The sequence below is a fragment of the Balearica regulorum genome, chromosome Z (genome assembly GCF_011004875.1).
Source record: "Balearica regulorum gibbericeps isolate bBalReg1 chromosome Z, bBalReg1.pri, whole genome shotgun sequence".
In the NCBI taxonomy this organism is placed as follows: Eukaryota; Metazoa; Chordata; class Aves; order Gruiformes; family Gruidae; genus Balearica; species Balearica regulorum.
The window spans coordinates 14,588,315-14,610,320 of NC_046220.1; the positions used below are offsets into that span (position 1 = coordinate 14,588,315).

General features: G+C 36.1%; 1 protein-coding gene across 2 annotated transcripts in view; it reads right to left on the minus strand.

Moving 5' to 3' along the window:
- LINGO2 (leucine rich repeat and Ig domain containing 2) overlaps positions 1–22,006 on the minus strand; it is a 553,412-nt gene that overhangs the window by 337,819 nt on the left and 193,587 nt on the right. For both annotated transcript variants that reach the window (XM_075740374.1, XM_075740375.1), the window contains exon 2: positions 4,128–4,202. The gene's annotated coding sequence lies outside the window, so the exon portion shown is untranslated. The remainder of the gene's footprint in view (positions 1–4,127; positions 4,203–22,006) is intronic.

Genomic DNA, 22,006 nt, shown 5'->3' on the forward strand with positions numbered 1-22,006 from the left:
ACCATCGCATACATAAGAACTCAAGATAAGACCCCAAAGGACTGAAATGGATTATTTTAGTTTATCCTGGTAGTTTTAAGGATCAGCAGACCTTGCAGCTACAGGGTAAGCAAAGATTTCTCTAACTGATTTCATGGGTGTGCATTTTGAATTTAGAAGAAGCCCCTATTTCTAAAAGGGAGTGGTGAGAATTTACTGAAAATCAGATTCCTTCAGGCTGTATAATCTGAGCACTCACAGCCACCAGTTACTTTTGAAGGCACTAGATTGAATTATCAGAGAGGAGTCAAGCACATGGATTAAAATAAATGGTTTAAACCTCAGGGGATCTACTATTTTTATTTACATACCATGTTGTATACATTTCTAGTCATTTAAACACAATTATTCAAATTTTCCTTTTCAGTTTGAAGAACAGTATCTTCTGGTCTCAAAAGCATAGCAGTTATAACAGCTTTTAATTATTTTCAGGCAGGCAGACCTGATAACACTGACAAATCAGAGAAACTTTAATTAATTATAATACCAAACCCCTACATAAGTACTTTTTAAAATCTAGATCATAGATAAGAGAGCTGGAAAAAAATGTAACAATCCAGAATTTTTTTGTTTTCTCCTCTTGGAGTGGTCAAGAGATGCATTTTTTCCTCAATATACAGGTCCATCAAATTCAGAAAAGGCACTCAAGAAATATAGATGTTTAAACACAAACAATTAGAGTCAATATAGAAGACAGTAGAAATAGTTAGTTATTTCTAGACAAGTACTGGACTCACATGAAGTTTGGTTATATATATATATATGACTCTAATTATATATTATATATATAATTATTATTGTTATATAATTATATATAATTATTATTATAATATATATAATATATAATTAGACTCTCTCTCTATAATTTGGTTATATATATAGTTATATATAATATATATATAGAGAGAGTTTGGTTATATATATATAGACTCTAATTTTATATATATATATATAATTAGAGTCGATATAGAAGACAGTAGAAATAGTTAATTATTTCTAGACAAGTACCGGACTCACATGAAGTTTGGTTATATATATATATGACTCATATAGAGTATATATATATATTTTTTTTATATATATATATATAAAAATATATATAAAAAATAACTCTCACGCTGGTAGGCTGAAACTGAGGGTAGTTCCATTAGTAAAAATCAGTTCTTACAACACTGTAGTTCAGTGTTGTTTCAGAAGAAAAAAGGGAGAACAGTTCTTTGGCCAGAGTCTTAAGAAACACACTTGAAGGATTTCTAGTCCAAATAGCATTTGCTAATCAGTAAAGGGACTATATGAAATGCTTAGAAAGAATTCCCACACCCCAGTGCCAGGTGAGTTCATATTTGTCCAGGAAGAAAAATGACCTTAAATCAGAATCAGGCTCCTGGTATCTAAAAATAACTGGTCTATTAGATTAGAGGACACCACCTCTAACCTAGCTTCATTTTATTTTGAATGTCCCGAGCACAAAAATTACAAATTTTGCTCACGTGGAAAATTTCAGCTTATGGAGTACTGGGATCTTTTCTCTTTAGAAAAGAAATACATATGTATGGACATATGTGGTGACACTCTGAAATAATCCCTTTTCTTTTTTTTTTTTTTAAAGTTCTGAAATAGAAAAAGATATTACACCTATAGTGGATCAGTGCCTTACATTAGCACTTAGTATTTTCTAGATTAGTAAAAAAAAAGAAACATTCCTGAGATGCCTAAAAACTACTCAGGAGTTTGGGATTTTTTTTGTTTGTACCCTAAAGTGAAATCAAAAGTACAGAGAAAACTTTCACAGCATCAGCTTATGCAAATCCACAAATATGATGCACTATGCATTCCAAATTCACAATAAGAATGTTAGGAAAACAAGTTAAATAGGTGGTAATAAATCTTCTCAGAAGGAGGAAGACAAATGACAGAATGAAAGACAATTTGCTTCACAATAATTCCCCAAACCAGTTTAAAAAGAGAATGATCACATTGCAACTCTGAACCTACCTTTTTGGCTGATTAAAACCATCTCATTACCCCACAGAAGATCAGCATCATAAAGATGTATTAGTCTGTTCTCACTGGCAGTGACTTATTGCTAACTCCAAATTGAATATTGATGTTTTGCTATTGAAATGTCAATGCCAAAAATTATACATAACTCACTAGAATCAATGGCACCTTCAGATTTAATGACATCTACAACGAAAGCCCAGTAAGTCAGAACTGGTTATTTGGATAAAAAGTCCTAACACTAGCTTTTTAGAGAAAATTTAAATGCTATCAATTGTGTTTTAAAATATTGTATTATTTTTTGTACTGTTATCTTGCATAAGATACTATCATATTGGACTAAGAAATACCATCAGTTGTGCATGCTGCTATGTCACGTATAGATGCTTTGGAAATTTTACTCATTGTCTTCACTGCTCACTTCTTTAGCTGCCATTAAGCCACATATATCCCAATTCTGCAAGTTTTTAAGTACATGCTTAAGTTTTCATTAAATGCAATGCAACGTAATAACAAAAATTGTGTTTAGGTTCTTGTAAAATTACAGCTTTAGCCACCAGACTGCTGATTGCTAGATTTCTTTGCTTCTGCTGGATTTGCAAACTCAAGACAGATGAGGTCTATGTAACACATCATGAAATCTGGGGAGCTGCACCGGCGCCTCTTTGAAACACATCACCCACACTCTTCTGGCAAGTTCGATGGCTCAATGCCTAACCATCTGCATGGAAAATCATTGTGTTTGGCCTCTTCCTCAAAGCTGGAATTTTTCTACTGTTTCTAGCAGATGAAAGAGAGCTGGTAAAAATGGCTAGCCTTTTTCAGTATTTACAAATGGCTTCCATCCTCAGTAGGTGCCTAGAAGGAAATGCTTCTACTTTTCTTTTTACAATCATCGCCCACATCTCGTAGCAGGGTTTTACTCACAGCAAAGGCTGATTCACCCTTTTTTCTCTCCTTACTAAAGAAATACAATACATTAAAATGCACAGCCTTGGGGTTCAGCTTGTTAAATAAATGCTGAAGAGTAGAATATTCATCCCCCTGGTTTAGGTGCTGGGAAGGCTGCTGATTTTATTTTTCAAAAGCACCAATTTTCCACCTTGAATACACAGCTCATAGCGGCACTTCTGTGAAGAGGGGGTAATTCTTCTGCTCAGCACTCCATTTAAAAGCATGAATTTGGAGCAGCTTTTGCATAGCTTCTGGTTCAATTCTTTATAATATATAATAATAAAGCTTTTGAAAACCTTTTTTTCACCATGCGTAAAAGAGCTAGTTTCAATGGCAGAAAGATTCAGAGAGGAATGTTCTTTCCTACAGACAACTAAGACAACTTCAAAGATAAAATTCAGGGGTGGAACGAAGTCTCAGAGGAAAGAGAGTAATATTAAGCCTGGACACTTAACCAAAGCTGAGGAAGCTATTCAGGGACACATTTTTCTTGGCAGAATGAGCAGTCTTCCATGGTAACAAAATTAATTATCAAAACAAGCTAGTTTTCCTGATGTATTTTTAAACTCTAGAAAACTAAATTTTCCAAATATTTAACATGACTACCTTTCAACTATCACTATTAAGAACTATGTTGAAGAGCACTAATAAGAACCTCTCATTTAAAAACTGTACAGCAATAAAGATTGTCAAACATAGCCAGGTACATCTGAAGGATTACATTCAGTTTCCCTTCCAATAACATCACCAATAAACACAAAATACAAAGAATATATCTTGACATAATAAATGCATCCACATTCAGATTGAAACCTTCAGGCTCAGCTTAATTGTTCTTTCACTGAGATTGATGGAAATATAGGAGCAATAACCCAGAAACTCACAAATAACCTGGATGTTGCGGCATCCTTTTCCTTTCATCCTCAGAGGAAGGTGTGCTTGTTAATGAATCCAAAGCAACTCATTGCATTTATTTTAACTCATGAGTATTCTAATACAAGTCACTGCTAAAAGTGCAGATGAAACACTAAGCAAGGGTATTTTCTTTAAAACCTAGAGATATTATAAGGTCATTTTAGTCATTGGAAACTATAATAGTATAAAATTATAATAAATTAAAATGGAACATTTACCTTGCAAAATCCAGGCTCCATAGATAGAAACAGGAAAGACAAAGAGTCAAGGTTTCCAGCTCCACTACTCGCTCACTAGAAAACAAGAAGAGGAAAATTTATTTAGACTTGTCGGTGGTAATGACTTTTTTCAAATGGTGATGTTTTTAGTGAAATTCCTTGACATGCTTTAGGATCATATTTAGCTCCTATACAAAAAGGAGCAGAAACGATTGCCAGAGCTGTAAATACCTCTGCTGAGGTAAATAGGGTTAGAGGCAAGTGAAAGCTCCTAATAATACCAAATAATAGTGTGCACTCACTGGCACTTAAAGGGAGCAGGCAACTGTGTTGCCTACAGTAGCTTAGAAAGCCATTTACTAAAGGTGAAACTGACAAAGCATTAAACCCAGAATGGAGACAAAGAAAAAAAATAAAAAAATCTTTTCAATAGTATGATTAACCACTTGTCTCTGCTGGTGATTGAATTTGACACCTCTATAGCTTTCTCCATCCATATCTCCAACTCTACAGTAAGAAAGGAGATTTTTAGAACTGTATCCTTTGCCATATTGAATTAAAATCTGAACTTTCCACTTATTTTAATGGGACATATGAAAAAACAACTGTCTTCAACAGTGAAGGCAGAGGATTTAAGAAAAGTTCTGACTCCTATGTTTTTCAGGACTAGAATAACCCCTGACAGAGCAAAAGAACTATAGATTACACAATAACTCAGAACAACACTGATAACAAAGACTAGTAATAACTGCGTATTTCAAAATTAATCTGAAAAAATGCAATGAACTCTTTTGATCAACATGTCCCCCTAAGCTTTTCAGAAAGACAAACCAAGAGAACAAAAATTCTTTGGCTTCCTGCCGTATAGAAATTAGTTTTCCAAGACGTTTCATAATGCCTGCACCTCTACATAAAGCACATTATGATCTGACAGAGATTATTCTGAAAACTAAAAAATAGCATATAAAAAGCAAGAAAAATATTACTTTAAAAATATTCTTAGCATACTATATAAACATAACACTGCAGTTATGGGAAAGATCACGTATAGTAAGTAAATACAAGTTAATGGTGAAATATAATGTTTATCTAATTCTCATTCAACTAACTTTTTATGTGCTATACAAATATGTGGGTTGACTCAATCATTTTATACTATTCGATGTGCTTGATCATGGACAAAGTAAAGGGACCAACAGCTGAACTGCTGAGGGAATCTGTAACATAAGGAATTTATGCAATTTGCAGAAGGAGTCTTGAAAGGCAGCAAAGAGCTGCCAGCACTCCAGGCAGGACTGTCTCTGCAAAACAAAGCTGCTTCCCTAGAGAAGAAGTCCAATTGCTCATTCACCAAAGCAATAGTTTTGGCATGAGATTTGCATCAATTCTCTATTATCTCCCTATCCTACAATTTTTAGCCAGCTTACTTTGTGAAAAATAAAAACTTTATACACTTTTTTTTTTTTTTTAATGCAGGGTCACAATGGGACCTAGCTGAAAATATTCTCCCCTCAAAATGATTATTTGGAAGAAGTGGAATGATTCAGCAAATTCTCTAGAAATCCATCTCTGGGGCTTCTGGGGCTCCTTTATGTGATTTGCTTGTCGTTCTGTTGCGCTGTATAAGCTGTTAGCATGACAAAACAAACAAACAAAACCCCTATGTTGCTCAGGTGAGGTGATAAACAGGTGTGGGCAGAAAGTTCACCTCAGATTTTTTTTGAACAATTGTCATAGAATAAAAACTTTAATTGTCCAACATTTTGCTGAAATTTGAACACCTCTAGAGACAGTCAGAAACTTAAGTATTTTCTTTTTTATGGAAACTCACATTCATGCCTAAATCTAATTGTACAGCTCTTATCTTTGTATCTACCAGAGACAGAGAATGAGTGAAATATTTTGAAAGTCAAATGCTGTCTTCTATTAATAAAGAGGTCAAATTATCATTTGAAGAAACGGAAATAACTAGCAATACAAGAAAGCAAGAAGAAAAAGCCAGTGAGAGAAAATATATTGCATTGCCTGAATGCATTATAATGACAAAAAAGGTGTTCTATTAACAGACAGAATTTCTAGACAGTTTATTTAAGATTTATCTTATTTTCTTTATTCCTGCTCTCTAACTAGATTGAAAATGCCTTATCTAGATGAAATCATAAGAAGTGTCAAAACACATAGCAACTGTAAAACAACTTATTTCTGAATATAACTCTGAAGGTAGAAAACTTGGGCATGGAGGAGTGAAGTTGAGAACGGGAAGATGGGGGGGCAGGGGAAGGCGGTTTTGTCTTTGTTTCTTGCCATCCTACTCCATTTTTGATTGTTGATAAATTAAATTAATCTTCTCTAAATTGAGTCTGTTTTGCCCGTGACAATAACTGGTAAGTAATCTCCTGGTCCTTATCTCAACTCACAGGTTTTTTCATCTTATTTTCTCCCCCTGTCCTGTAGAGGAGGTGGAGTGAGACACCAGCTGGGGGAAAGGCAGGTCTGGCAGCCAGCGAAGGTCAACCCACCACAGTTTCCCCACACAGTCCAGCAATTCTTCATTAAGACAGACAGACGGAAGTGTCTACTCCTAATGAGCTATACTGTGCTAAAGCCAACATTATGAGGTTAAATCAAAAACGCAATAGTGTTTCAGTGCTGTTCTGTGGTGAAGGTTACAACAGGAAAATTCTGCTTTGGTAAGAGCAAATATTTGATCATTCAGTGTGTGTGCTGTTATACTGATTAGGTCAGCTCAAGAAGGTGTAGGGTAAGCAAGTTGTTCTACACTGCAATATCTTACTTCATTATTACTGGACCTTTTTATTTGTTTCAATAATAAGGTATTTTCCTACAAAAGAAAACAGTGCTATTTTCAGAACGGCAGTCTTTCCACAGTGCTTTCCCACAGAAGCAGCAGTTCTTTCACACCATACTGGAAGAGCGTCTTAGAGTCCAAATATATATTCTACTGTAATGTGAAAGGTTTCTACACTGTATTGAATTCCTAAATTTATTATGTAGTATTAAGTTAAATAAAGAATATGCTCTGCCTTCATTATTGTGTAGGTTAAAGGAAATAGTTCAAAGTGATTTTAATGGAGAAGGGGAGAAGCTTTATTTGACTTCATGGTAATATTTTTAATTTTTTTTTCAGGTTTTTCACTGCCTAAGGGGAATTGTAGCTATTTTTAATCTTGCCTTTTGTTACCTTGAATTCTTCTCCGACTAAATACAGAATAAAATTAGAATTAAAAAAACATACAAATAAGCAAATCCAGCATGTATCTGAAAATATGTTTCATTTCTTTTAAGATGATGCTGGAGAACTGCACAGTCTTACTAACCAAGTGTGAAATTCAGTATTGCTGCATGTAGAGTGATATGCATGGGAAAAAAAGCACTCACATTAGATAAAAAAGTACTGTGTTCTGATATCATCACCACCCCTCAGAAGTAAGATCTGGGAATCTTAGAAAGCAGATCTGCAAGGACATCAGGTTAATAGTCAAGAAAGCAAACCTGAATGATAAGAATTACTGTGAATGGAAAAGAGAAAAAATGGAAACTACTGAGAGACAAATGCAAGGGGAGGGGCTACCATAATTTTCTACAGAATCTTTAGTGTTGCAGACAGTGCCCACTACAAGAACCAGTGGAAACTATACAACACCTAGCAGAATAAAAGTCCAAAATAAACAAAAATATGCATTTTATTCAAGGATTGTGCAGGGAAAACATAGAACTTTTTGCCCCAAATAATGATCATCATCAAATTTTTGGAGGAAAAATCATCTGTGGGAACGCCCCTTTGGTAACCCAGGAATACTTTATCTAAACTTGCCTATTGCAACAGCTTTAGTGCAATCTCAATCAAGATGTTGCTTTAAGAAAGAGGACAACTGTCACAAAAATAATGCTGAGAGCATCACAATATCAAAACAACAAGTCATCAAAACTAGAAGTCACCAAAACACACTACACAGGGACAGCCTGAAGATATTAGATATTTCAGTTGGATTTTTTGAGCCACATGCCAGACATGTGAAATGAATTAAGATAGTTTTGCCCTAAAAGCATATAATAAACATGAGCATCATGAAAATAAGTTATGTGACCTACATATTCTAAAATACTGAAAACATTAAAGGCCACATAGCTAACGTGTTGAGATGCAACACAACCAAAAAGCTGACTGCTTTAGCTGTCAAACAATGAATATTTCAGATTTTAAAAAGGTTTCAAAATTTTATTAGTAATAATGAAGATCCTCCAGATCTATATCTTGACACCATAGTTAATTAGTTTTATATATATTTTACAGTAGGGTTTCAGGCATGAAATAATGAAATTCTTTAGACAATAGAATTTTGTAAGGATAGTGGTCATATTTTTCCTTTAAATCATCAATGTTTTTTTACAGATTACCAGAGATGTTACCCAATATGCACTGAGGACTGCAGTAGTTTCTTTTGTAAATCTATCATAGTTCAAAAAATTATCTTAAAATGTATGTTTCTTTTCAAGCATTAATGAATTGAACAAATAAAAATTTCCATATAAGCCTAAGGCAGGCAATGTTTTCTTTTTTTTTTTTTTTTAACAGATGTGTTAGATTGCTTGCAATACATATTAAGCTTAGAGCCACTTTTTAAAAAACCTAAATGAACTAGCTAATAAAAAAGTAAACCTTGTTGGATGCAGATATATTTTCCCTGAAAGCATATCATCTCAGAGACCTGGTATTGAAGGAATTAATTAAAAAAATCTGCTGCACACTGAGATTTGCAAACACAGCCTTTCAGAGTCAGCTTTACAAATAAGTAGCAAAACTTTCCAAAACTTTACTGCTCTTAGCAGGGTTGCTAAGTTGTGCCAGACCACGGTAACCCACAGGCACCTATTTCTTCTGCTGACTCCATTCCACTCTCTCCAGCTAAGAGGAGTTTCAGCGTGACACAGTGGAAGTGTAGCTTTGTGAGAGCAGGCATTGCACTGAAATGCCCACTGCTTCCCATTTGCAGTTAAAGGGCATACTATACTCTGTAGACATGTAATTTCATTTTAGCATTTCAGATCCTGCACAAGAAAATACTGGAAATAGAAACAACAGATGTTAAAGTTGACACAACTGAAAGTACTGAGTTTAATTTGCAGAAAAAGAGATTAAACTTCCTCTGGGGAAAAAAAAGCTTTCTAATTCTAAGGATAGTTTAGCACAGAAATGTAATGTCTATGGCAGTTGTGGAACCTCCATTTCTTCTGTCATTACGAAACTTAGATAAACATCTGTCAGAAATTACATATATACAGCTAGAGGCAGCACTGAGGAGTGGATTATATACTCTTAAGGACCCATTGGATTTATCTTTCATGATCATTTCTATAATTTCTAATATTTTAACAATAGAAACTGGATATAGTCTTGGGTTCAGATTTTATCATCTGACCTAAAATATACATCTCTCATCACTTTATTTCAGTTATCACAAGTGATCAAAAGTGAACTGAGGCAGTATTTTCAGGTTAAAAACCATGAGAAAGCTGAAAAAAAGGTTCATATTTCCTTTTTTAAATGTTGTCAAGAGTTACATGTTCTTCAGTTACTACTGCTTCTATTTTAATAATTATGTATTAGATTTTTGAAAACTAGTAAATTTCAGGTTTCTGAAGCCAAAGCATATATTATCTAATTTGCTTTGTAAAAAGCCCATTACACATTCATTGATGCTTTTGGTGAAAGTCAAAAGAATGGATGTTGAGGCATTCTCCAACGAGAATTAAATTTTGTCTTTTTCTTCATTTTTCATCATCATATAACCTTCAATTAGAACGAATGCTAAGTTTAATGTTTAAGAACTACTATAGACAAAAGTGATGTGAAGAACCTTATGGTGTTTGCAAAGTAAGTCTTTCAAAATATTTATTTCTTATGGCTCTCAAAAATTTACTCATTTTTCAATAAAAGTCACAATAATCGTTCACTCTTTATCAAAATGCCACAACCCCCCCCCCACAAAATTAAAATTACCAAGAAATGAAAGCAAAAATACTGGAATCTAGGATAAATGTCAAAGTGTCATTTTGTGAAATCATAATAATCTGTCTCTCTGCTTTCAGTGTTTATTCTCTTTGCCACCAACAAGATTTTGCCATAAAGACTACACAATTGTTAGTTTCATTACTCTACATACCACTCAAGTGCTATACATGTTTACAGCCCTCTACCAAAATCAAATTACATGTATCTGGAAAAGCAGAAGACAGTGTTATTTATGCCTTGACTATATATACATATGTACCATCTATAGGTTTTTATTTCATCTGTTCCATTTCAAACATAAAGGTAATACTGACAAATACCTACTACTCAAATCCCTCAGTCATCCCATCCCATCTACTTGCATGGTGGGTGAAATACTGTTTGGTGTGTTACACATTAGTAGAATTACAACTACTAAGAATTGCCTAATGACAGAAAAATGTTCTGAATATTTCTTGCAATGAACCACGTCATCAACTCACTTCTGATAATCTGTGACACCATCACATGACTCATATAGGTTCTCTTACAGTTGTGAAATGCTTCACGGTGGACCAGTGTTCTGGGAACCACTCCTGATTTAATTTTGTTTAAAATTTTGGAGAAATTTAGGAGTAAGTAATTGCAATAGCTGAAATTACTGAGTCAACTTCTCTTTATGAGTAATCATCTCTTTCTATCATTGATATCAGGAGGACACATAGTCTTTTCTGAACCAGAGACTTGTCAAGACTACATTAGATAAGAATTCAAAATTGCCATTCAGAGTAACACAGAGTTAGGGCCACAGCTTAAACATGTCACACTGAACTGGGTAAGCACAACATAAACATCTAGAATGACCAGTACTCACTTGCACCGTTTGACATTCAATCATCACTATTAATTGTAGGTTTCATTCATACAAAGTTTGACAGTCAGCTTTATTTTGCTGCATGATAGTTCGAAGAAATCACTCTTTGATGGGAAAAAAAGGAGTTAATGAAATTATATGATGTAGTATTCAACTGTTGCAACAGTCTATTTTATAATCTCTCGTCAGCTCAGTAAATAGGATTTGTCATAAGAAAAAGTGAAGGAATAAGACCTTTATTCACAAACGTTTACCTTTTCAGACAGATATGTGCTGAGACAAGAAGAGATGAGAAGTTACAAGAATAGGGATCAAGAAAACATGCATTTGTTTGAGCATAAGTCCAATGGTACTCTTGTATTTCCTGCAGGTGCCCATAATCTTTGTTTTTCAGGTGCCTTCCACCTCTGTAGTTTGCCTGCCTCTATTGCAACATTGCTTTCCATGATGTAATGCTAATTTCTTGTGGAACAATGAATATTTAGTTTTGTGCCATTCAAAAAAAAAAAAAAGTTAATGTACTCTCAGAACCTAAAGACAAATTCATTACAAAAAAAAAAGTAGGTGTAATTTCAACAACACCTAAAAGTAAGCCTAGCATATAGTTACAACAATCAACATGAGACAGCAAATCCTACAGTTAAGCTACTGTTTGTTAGCTTTTGTGGGTAAGTATGTTTAATCTTTTATTTGTTACTCAGAGTGGCCCTGCGTCTCTTCTAGGTCAAAGAAAGGCACGAAATAAGTGTCATGCTTCCATGGATGCTATTTGCTTTAGCCAGGGATACACAGAGTAATTTCAGTGCCAGTAGTATGGCTTAACAATATCACAAAGTGCTGCTAAAATCCGTGGGGATTACCAAAGGAGGAAGAACCAATCAAGGAATTACGTTGCTTACTGCTTCTCTGGCGTACTCTGAAACAAATTTGAACTGTCTCAGAGATTTTCTCTTTCTCTTCCACAGCCAGGATTTCTCCTTCTTCGTACTCATATACAGAAACAAGTGCCTGAATTAAAAAAGTTACACGTATAAAATAAGGCAGCACTCCAGCATGCATACATAAGAGGTACTTCATTTTATAGCTGTAATCTACCCGTAATGTAATTGATATCTTTTAGCAATATAAAAGAGAATATAGAACCGTCACTATAACTAAATCAACTTTATATGAATGTTCTTATACTAAAGCAAAATGTTATTTGACTTTGCACTCGTAACTTGATGGATGACTCAAGTGAGGACCTGATTCATTTTAGAGGAGTGTGTTTATAAAACACACCTCATTCATCTTCAGATTGGGAAACTGAGCTCTTGCCCTTAAGGTTTGTAGTAATCTTAGCAGAATTGTAGTCTGGAAAAGAGTACCAATACATTTATGCTTTCCTTAACCTTTGGCAACATTACTTTCAGGGTAAGAGCTCTAGCAACAAATATTTTGTTATATAGTCAGAGCTCAGTGCAGCTAGTGAAGCAAATCAAAACACTCTAAACTCCAGATGCTTCGTTTCATGAATTCACCCCAAAGCAAACAGATTACCATCTGGGCATATGGAACAGAAAGATAAAATATACACTTCGAGTAGTCTGTGTTTGTGAGTACAGTGTGTGTAGTTTGAGTTCAGTATATCAGTATAGGAATTACACTATTTTAAAAGCTAACATACTATGAATTAGAAATGTTTTCTACCTGAATACTATTTGAGATATTGCTGAGATGCTGAGCTGATATTTTGGATGAAATGTAATATACTTTAATTCAGCTGATAAACAGTCCAACAACATAAAAAATTTTGACCCACCACTGTTGATAACATCTGGACTAGTGATTTATTCTTCCAACTACTGTTCTTCATTTCAGACATTCGGAAATAATATTGAGGCTATTTAAAGCATATTATTTCAGAAAATGAACTGTAACTGCCCAGACAAATAGAAGTCATTTCCCTGAGCAGCTTCTACAACCCATTTTCTTATCTTCAAACAAACAGGTTAAAAGCTCATCCTGTAAATATATACAAGCAGAACATAGACTCTTCCTCCATGATTTCTACCTATATGCACTTCAACTTTCTTAAAAACCTGTTCTTTCACAGGGTTTTGAATACCTATTGTGAAATTTTGGACACACTGAAGACCATGGAGAACTCCCACCAATTCCAGCTGAGCTTATGCTTCATGTTTTAATTTCTTTTGCCACAGAAATATATTTTATTGCAGCGAATAGCCTGAAATGTATGGAAATATGTAGACAGAAGCTTTTCATGTACTTTTCCACCATAGATGTGCTTACTGTCTGCAGCACAGGGCAAATGCAGCAACAAATATTGTCTGAGGGGTGAACTCGGTTTGGGAAACAAGACAGCCACTTTTCCTGGACTCAAAAACTCCCAGCAAAGCCAACCTGGATGCAGATGTTCGCCACTGTCGTGCCAGAAAAAGAAGTCATAGGAATCATGACACCAGGATGAAAAGGCTTCAGGCAGAGTCACTTCTGAGTTCACTGTTTTGTTACTGCAGGTACACTGGATTTGAGCTAATTCCTCTGGAATCTCTACCAGTGCTCCAGGTACTGTATTAGGAGAGGTATTTTCCACTTGGGAAATGCAGAGATCCCATTCATATCCCTACTGCGTTTACAATAATATAATCCCTGCAAATTCCCTGGTGATTATGTTGTTAACTCCCCTCGCATTCCTACAAGACACTGCCACAGGTTCAGATGAATTTTGTTCATCTTTGCAGTGTATACTGTGTATGTCTTGAGTTTATGTCCATTACCTTTAGTATAAACCAGCATTAACATGCAGCTAATTCTACTGGACTCAAATACTAAAATAGGATGCTGAAGTTTCTATTGAGTGCTAATCTGAGACCTCTTCCTCCAGGTTTTTTTTTTAATACTAACATAATCTCTACTAGAGATTATCTACTTGGGAACTTTTTCATCCCTTATTTTCAGTAAATTCTTAGAAATTCTAGTCTTTATTATATTTGCTCAGATTCACTTTGAACTTGCAAATGAAATAGACTCACAGATCTGGAAAAGACTATAGTATATTTTCAAGCCCCGAGGAAACAGAAACACTACACTAAATCCACAATTTCCGTCCCTGACCTTCTAAAGGCAAATGTATTCAAGGCTATGAAATTGACCTCACAATGTGAGACAGATTTGTAGATTTTAATGACACTGACTGGCATGGGAAAAGGTTTGCATGTTACAGATCTTGGATTCTGTAGAGATGATACCCACTGTCATTTTTGAGCTGGTTGTTGCAATACAAAGTTGGGTTGCAACTCTATAGCTAAATTGGCAGCTTTCTTCCCACCTTTATGGAAGACAAGAAAAATGCCAAAGATGAGCATGACCTATTGAAAAACTGTTAAGAAGCAGATGGGAGTTTTATCCAAATGTATCCACAACTAAGAGAAACTGAATGAACTGTATGGTAGCTTAAGGTTATTATTCTTTACTAGAAGTGAAGAAATTTCTTCTTTTTAATCTCAGACATGGCTTCTCAAAATTAAAAAGAATATAAAAGTGCCAAAAAGTGTATGAGGAAATTTGATGACTCCTTTGTTGTTTCAACATTTCTAATCAAAACTAAAAGATAGAACTTTTACCAGAAAAGTATGTTTCCTTTCAGGTCATCAATATAATCTGTCAGTGCTAAATTAAAATTAAAACTTTTTTTTTTTTTTTTTAAACACTGTACTGTGTTCTTAATGTTGTATTGATTCTGTCTCCCATTCTTCTCAATGGGCAAGACATTTGACTGCCCCTGAAGTACTCAGAGCTATTTAACTCCCATAATTAAACAAATTTATACAAAGGTAAGTCTAATCCAGAGTACCCTGTTCACATCTAGAATACAACTGAATCAGAACTATATTTGCATCCCTTATATGGCATTGCATTCACGGTGGGAAATACAAACTAACACTTAGGTAAGTCAAAAGAAACTTTCATTTTAATTCAATGAATTAAAGCATTTTGATTCCAATTAAAGTGGGTGATCAACTACTTAATTTAAACTTTAGAATGGAAAGGTTAAGGTAATAATGAATTGACTTTTTTTTTTTTTTTCAAGAAAGAATGATTCTGATCTGATAAAAATTGTTCCTTATTTAAAAATTCACAACCATGGCATTTAAGCAAGTATTAACATTTCCAAAGGTTCTCCACAGAAATGCATATTTTACAGTATATAATTCAAAGGTTGGACTTTGAAAAGAATATTTAGGTTTGATGATATTTATTGGAAACGTATTTAGTAATCACTATTGAAATTTTCAAATTAAAAAAAAGGCTAAAAGTACAAATGGAGTTTTCAAACTATAAATACAAACTTGTAAACATCTTAGTTTTACTTATGTGCTCATCATGTTTTGATTTCAAAGCAACAGCTCTATATATGAAGAATGTGAGCATGCTGGTCCCCTACTCTATAGCATTTCACAGGGTGTTTTTGTTTTTGTTTTTAAAAAGAATCTGGATAAATTTCATTGGAAAAAAAAAAGAATCTATAAAAACTTTCTCAGATATATTAACAACCAAGAAGGTATCACTTGGAATTCTGCATTCATTTATCTTTTTCCTAGTAACTTGTACTCAACAAAGCATTTCCATCTTCTACAAAATTTGATTTAGTGAGAAAGGGAGAAAATCCCCAGTGAAATAAATAAAGATGACTTGTCTCTAAATGTGCAGAGAAAACGTTTGATCTTTCCTCCCTTTTTTTACACAAAGGACACAATATTTTCCAGAAGATTTTTGTGAAGTTTGACACTGGTTTTGTTTTTGTTTTAACTATTATTATAATTTAAGAGATACAATAAACCCAACAGTTTTTCTTAGGAAAGAAAGCAAGCCATAAAGATCTACATTTATTGAGAGCTAAAAGTTAATAAGGTCCTGGGAGAATTAAGTCAGTAACTGTGAACTTAAGACATGACAACCAGGATAAGCAACCTCTGAAATATGTGTCTTCTGCCTATCTGTGCTCTGCTGCTTCAAACTGTTTCCTTTCTCTCAATCAGAAAGGATTTAATGTAGAAACTTTGAGAGAAAATTTTAGATGCACTAAAAGGGACACAACACCCTCCTCCTTTCACCCAGCTATAGGCATGGCATTACTGCAATAGCTGAAGAACAGCAGCAGCTATCAAAGTTAGAATTTTTCAAGGAAGATATCTATATACCATAATTATATTTTGCCTATGTTTACTAGCAAAGGTATATGTTCAGCTGAGAGCATTAACCTCGTTCACCTACAATCTTCTGTAGTGAGTCACAAGTTTAAAAAGCTCAAGATATGCTTGCAAATGCATCATGGCTCATTTTAAAGGCAATAGCAAACTGTAAGTGGGTAGAATTGTAGAAAGAAACTATTCTGATCCACTGAATAAACTTTAATTAGCAACATAAAATATGTATTAATCATTCAGTGCCATTAAGAAATTACATGGAAGTCCATCACTGCCAACAGCCACAGTCTGAATTTATTACTTTGTAACAGCCTAAGGGAGTAGTTACAGACCACTGTGTAACCTAAAATTAAGAACTATTTCTCCTTAAGTGATATGATTTCCTTGATCAGTACATATCACTTTCTTCATACCATTTAGCTTTGCTAAGGGTATTTTCAAATCATGTGAATATTTGCTTGCATGGACTTGAACCTTCTGTACATTTTCTTTTTTTCTGGAGTAAAGTCAGCAGTCTAAAATAAGAATTTGCAGAATTAGGCTCAGAAAAAGGCATTTTAATGTAAGATATAGCAGATGGTATTCCAGGTCGATGTTAGCCATTTGATTTCTTTCCTACAAAGGTAGCTAAAACAGGTGATATGTAAGAGGGTTCATGCCTCATAAAAGTAACCACTGGAGGCAGGAATAGGTAGCTAAACAAGCTTTTCATTTTAAGAGACTCTGGATGTAATGGCCATATAAGATGTGACTGAAAAAGGGAAAAAGAAGCATTGTCTAAGGAATAGTTTGGTGGCTGCTGTCAGGATACAGAAAAGTATTGACTCCCTTAAAAAATATTGAGTATATTAGTTGCATTTTTGTAACAAAACATGCAGCTGTAACCCTGGAAGAGACTACCTGTTATAGCTATTTCATGTCCAAGAAGTTTTGCAAAACTACCATACTTTCTGCCTTTTTTGCTTGTAAAGAGTCAATAGATTTTCTTAGATATTTGGAAAATTTTGGGGAGGAACTGGGCCAGTATTCTCCACATCTTTCATATCTGAATCCTTAGGGACAAAATTTGAACCCATGCAAAGATCATACAGAAGACTGACCACATCTAACATCCATGATCAACTTGTCTGACACGAAAAAATTTAAGTAAAGAACTGTTCACTGATATTCTTTTATACAAATAAATAAGTAGGTTTAGTACTTTTCTATAAAATCATTATTTTTGTTTGTTTAGCCTCCTTTAAAAAAGAAAAAAAAGACTACAAGAGAGTGATTGTACAAGGGCAAAACTAGAAAGCACATTACCATCACAGAGAAGAAGCTATGCCATCTGCTTAACATTTGTAAAAATAAAAATAAGTGGGTTTATGCCGTTGCTGTTTTTTCTGTCACTATGTACGAAAAGCTAATACTACTATCAGTATACCTGTGTTTAAAACAAAATAATGATTAATTTTACAAAATATTATTGGGCATTGTTTTCCTCATGACAAATAAATGTGGTTTTATGAAATTGTAATGATTTGGGTAATCCACAGGCATCCTCTTTGTGGTAGATATTTTACCTCGTAGCAAGGCTACACACTGAGATTGGCTTCCCCACGTTGCCTAGAAGAAACAGAAATGAACTGAGACTCAGTGATTGACATAACTTCACAGTTAAGGGTATCTTTCCATTGCTAATAAAGCGTAACAAGCAGTACTGTTGCCGTTCTATTGCTGATTCATATCAGCTGTGATATGAAGCAGAACACTTAGGTAAGGAATGACTAACTTTTTGGTCAAGGTTGTATTTTTGAGTCACAATGTCACTAGACATTTTAGCAGCTTATTTAGCGATATATGAATGACTCAGATGTTAAGGAATAGAAAAATACACCCCCCCCCCCCTTTTAAGCATATCCATTTAATAAAGAAAAAGTTTAAAATATAATAAAACAGAGACTTACTGACTTTTGCCAAATCTTAATTATAAAGTTCCATTATTTTCCATAATTAATTTACAGTTGAATAGTGTCTCTAACAGGACATGCAAATCAGAACTATGATGCTGTGCAGAATTCCAATCATGGTTGAAAGCCCACAATATGCCAAAATAAAGAAACCCTGCTGAAAACATTTTAATGTGAAGCAAAAAAAAAAAAAAAAAGTTTTAAACAGTTCAAATTCTGTGTGCTTGCAAAAAGAACTCAGAGACTCCATTTCTTTTTATAATTTTTAAAACAAGCTGCTTTGGCATCATATTAGACAATAGAACATTGTCTAGTATAATTCTATACAAATCATATGGATCTACATAAAATGATTGCTGTGTTCTTAGATTTTGTACCAGAAGTGCAGTACTTACTGCAGTGAACAAATACATGTATTCAAAACATGCTGGAGTTAACCTATAGAGAGAATTGTCTCTGGGTATTCAAAAATGCATGAAAAATGGAAGATATTTCTTTGTGTATAAAGAACAGTGAGATTCACAGTAAGAAAGTTTTTATTCACAGTTCCTTTCCAGCAATCAGTGCCATTTGCACCTTCCAGGGGCCGTTTTGCTTCTGAAGATTTATGAATAAAATCCAGAAGCTGAAGCAAGCTGTAAGAAGTTACCGAGGCTAAAAGAAAAAGCAACGCCCCTGCCCAGTTTCCTTCCTAGATTTCTTATCTGACTCAAGGAGAGGGAAGCTCAAACAAGTATGGGAACTGTGTGAACATCCTACAGAGCAAAGTGAGAAAAATTAAGAAAACCAACAGTCTTGATGCATGGTTGTTTCATGATATTCTGTTAAAGAGGAATCTCTGTTAAAAAGAGATTTATAGCAAGCAGTATGTGAGAAAAGCATGAAAATGCATACACAGAAATAAGTCAACTAACTCCCTAAGTGTGACCGGGCTGAGCATTAACAATAAGCCAACATCCCCCAGCATTACAGAAGGCAAAGGCAGAGACTGGGAGAATGACAAACCGCCTACTGTAGGAGAAGATCAGGTTTGAGAATATCTAAGGCACAAGTCCATGGGACCTGATGAGATGCATCCACAGGTCTTGAGGACACTGGCGGATGAAGTGGCCAGGCCACTCTCCATCATGTTTGAGAAGTCCTGGCAGTCCGGTGAAGTTCCCGTCAACTGGAAGAGGGGAAACATAACCCCCATTTTTAAGAAGGAAAAAAAGGAAGACTACAGGCCGGTCAGTCTCACCTCCGTGCCTGGCAATATCATGGAGCAGATCCTCCTGGAGACTATGCATAGGCACATGGAAAATAAGGGGGTGATTGGTGACAGCCAACACGGCTTCACTAAGGGCAAATCGTGCCTGACAAACTTGGTGACCTTCTATGATGGAGTTACAGCATTGGTGGATAAGGGAAGGGCAGCTGACATCATCCACCTGAACTTGTGCAAGGCATTTGACACTGTCCTGCATGACAACCTTGTCTCTGAATTGGAGAGACATGGAGTCGATGGATGGACCACTCTCGGTCGATAAGGAATTGGCTGGATGGTTGCATTCAAAGAGTTGTGGTCAACTGCTCAATGTCCAAGTGGAGAGCAGTGACGAGTGGTGTTCCTTAGGGGTCGGTACTGGGACCGGCAATGTTCAACATCTTTGTCGGTGACATGGACAATGGGATCGAGTGCACCCTCAGCAAGTTTGCCAACGACACCAAGCTGTGTGGTGTGGTCAACACGCTGGGGATACCATCCAGAGGGACCTTGACAGGCTGGAGAGGTGGGCCCGTGCAAACCGCATGAAGTTCAACAAGGCCAAGTGCAAGGTCCTGCACGTGGGTCAGCACAATGCCAAGCACGACTATAGGCTGGGCGGGGAATGGATTGAGAGCAGCCCTGAGGAGAAGGACTTGGGGGTATTGATTGATGAGGAGCTCAACATGAGCCGGCAGTGTGCGCTTGCAGCCCAGAAAGCCAACCGTGTCCTGGGCTGCATCAGAAGAGGTGTGACCAGCAGGTCGAGGGAGGTGATCCTGCCCCTCTACTCTGCTCTGGTGAGACCCCACCTGGAGCACTGCATCCAGCTCTGGGGGCCCCCAGTACAGGCGAGCCATGGAGCTGTTGGAGCGAGTCCAGAGGAGGGCCACAAAGCTGATCAGAGGGCTGGAGCACCTCTCCCATGAGGACAGGCTGAGAGAGTTGGGGTTGTTCAGCCTGGAGAAAAGGCGGCTCCGGGGAGATCTAATTGTGGCCTTCCAGTATCTGAAGGGGCCTACAGGAAAGATGGTGAGGGACTGTTTATCAGGGAGTGTAGTGACAGGACAAGGGGTAATGGGTTTAAGCTGAAGGAGGGTTGATTTAGACTAGATGTTAGGAAGAAATTCTTCACTGTGAGGGTGGTGAGGTACTGGAACAGGTTGTCCAGAGAGGTTGTGGATGCCCCATCCCTGGAAGTGTTTAAGACCAGGTTGGATGGGGCTTTCGGCAACATGGTCTAGTGGAGGGTGTCCCTGCCCATGGCAGGTGGGCTAGAAATAGATGATCTTCTAACCCAAACCATTCCATGATTCTATGTGTCTATGATTACAGTACAAACACCAGAATGGAAGAAGGTGAACATGTGTTAAGGTTTTCTGCCAAGTGTAAAATCAGAAAACCTATTTAATAGTGTGATGTGAGTTCAGAGACCATGTTTTATTTTCAGCATCATATATACTATTTCAAGAAGTATAATGAGAAAAAAAAATCTGTTAGCAGACCTGTAGCAAAAACCTATGGTGGCTCTGAAAGAGACTGAAAAGCATAGTGAGAAGTGCAGAAGAATAAAGAGTGACAAAAGCCCTGGTGATTGTGGCACTGGAGAAATGCAAAACATGAGTAAGAGCAGCAGTGAGGGAGAAGCTTGTAAGTAAGTGAAAGGAGCAGCCAACAGTGTTCATAGTGCCAAGTCAGCTGCACCTAAATCAAGTTTTAATGTCCAGACAGATTTAATAATCTCAGACTGTAAGTAAAGATTACTGCAAGAGAGGAAACTAATTAGCTGCACTACCAGCTTCCTCTCCACAGGAAAGCATCATAGAATCATAGAATGGTTTAGGTCAGAATGCACCTTTAAAGATCATTTAGTTCAACCCCCCTGCCATGGACAGGGACATCTTTCACTAGATCAGGTTGCTTAAAGCCCCATCCAACCTGACTTAGAACACTTCCAATGATAGGGCAAGCAGAACATCTCTGGGCAACATATTTCAATGTCTCACTGAAATTCTAAAAAAAAATTCTTCCTTATATCCAATCTAGATCTACCCTCTTTCAGTTTAAAACTGCTGCCCTTTGTCCTTGCACTAGAGGTCTTTGTGAAAAATCTCTCTTTATCTTTCTTATACGCCATCTTTAAGTACTGAAAGGCCACAATTGTCTCCTTGGAGTCTTTTCCAGGCTGAACAACTTCAACTCTCTCAGCCTTTCTTCATAGGAGAGGTGTTCCAGCCCTCTGATCATTATTTTCATGGTCCTCCTCTGGACCTGCTCCAACAGCTCCATGTTTTTCTTGTGCTGGGGACAGCAGAGCTGGATGACATACTCCAGGTGAGGACTCACGAGAGCAGAGAAGAGGGGCAGAATTTACCTCCCTCGACCGGCTGGTCACACTTCTTTTGATGCAGCACAGGATACAATTGCCTTCTGGGCCGCCAGCACAAATTGCTGGGTCACGTCCAATTTTTCATCCACCAGTATCCCTTCTGCATAGGGTTGGTCTCAATTCATTCATCTCGTAGTTGGAATTGCCCTGAATGAGGTGCAGGACCTTGCACTTGGCCTTGCTGAACTTCAGGTG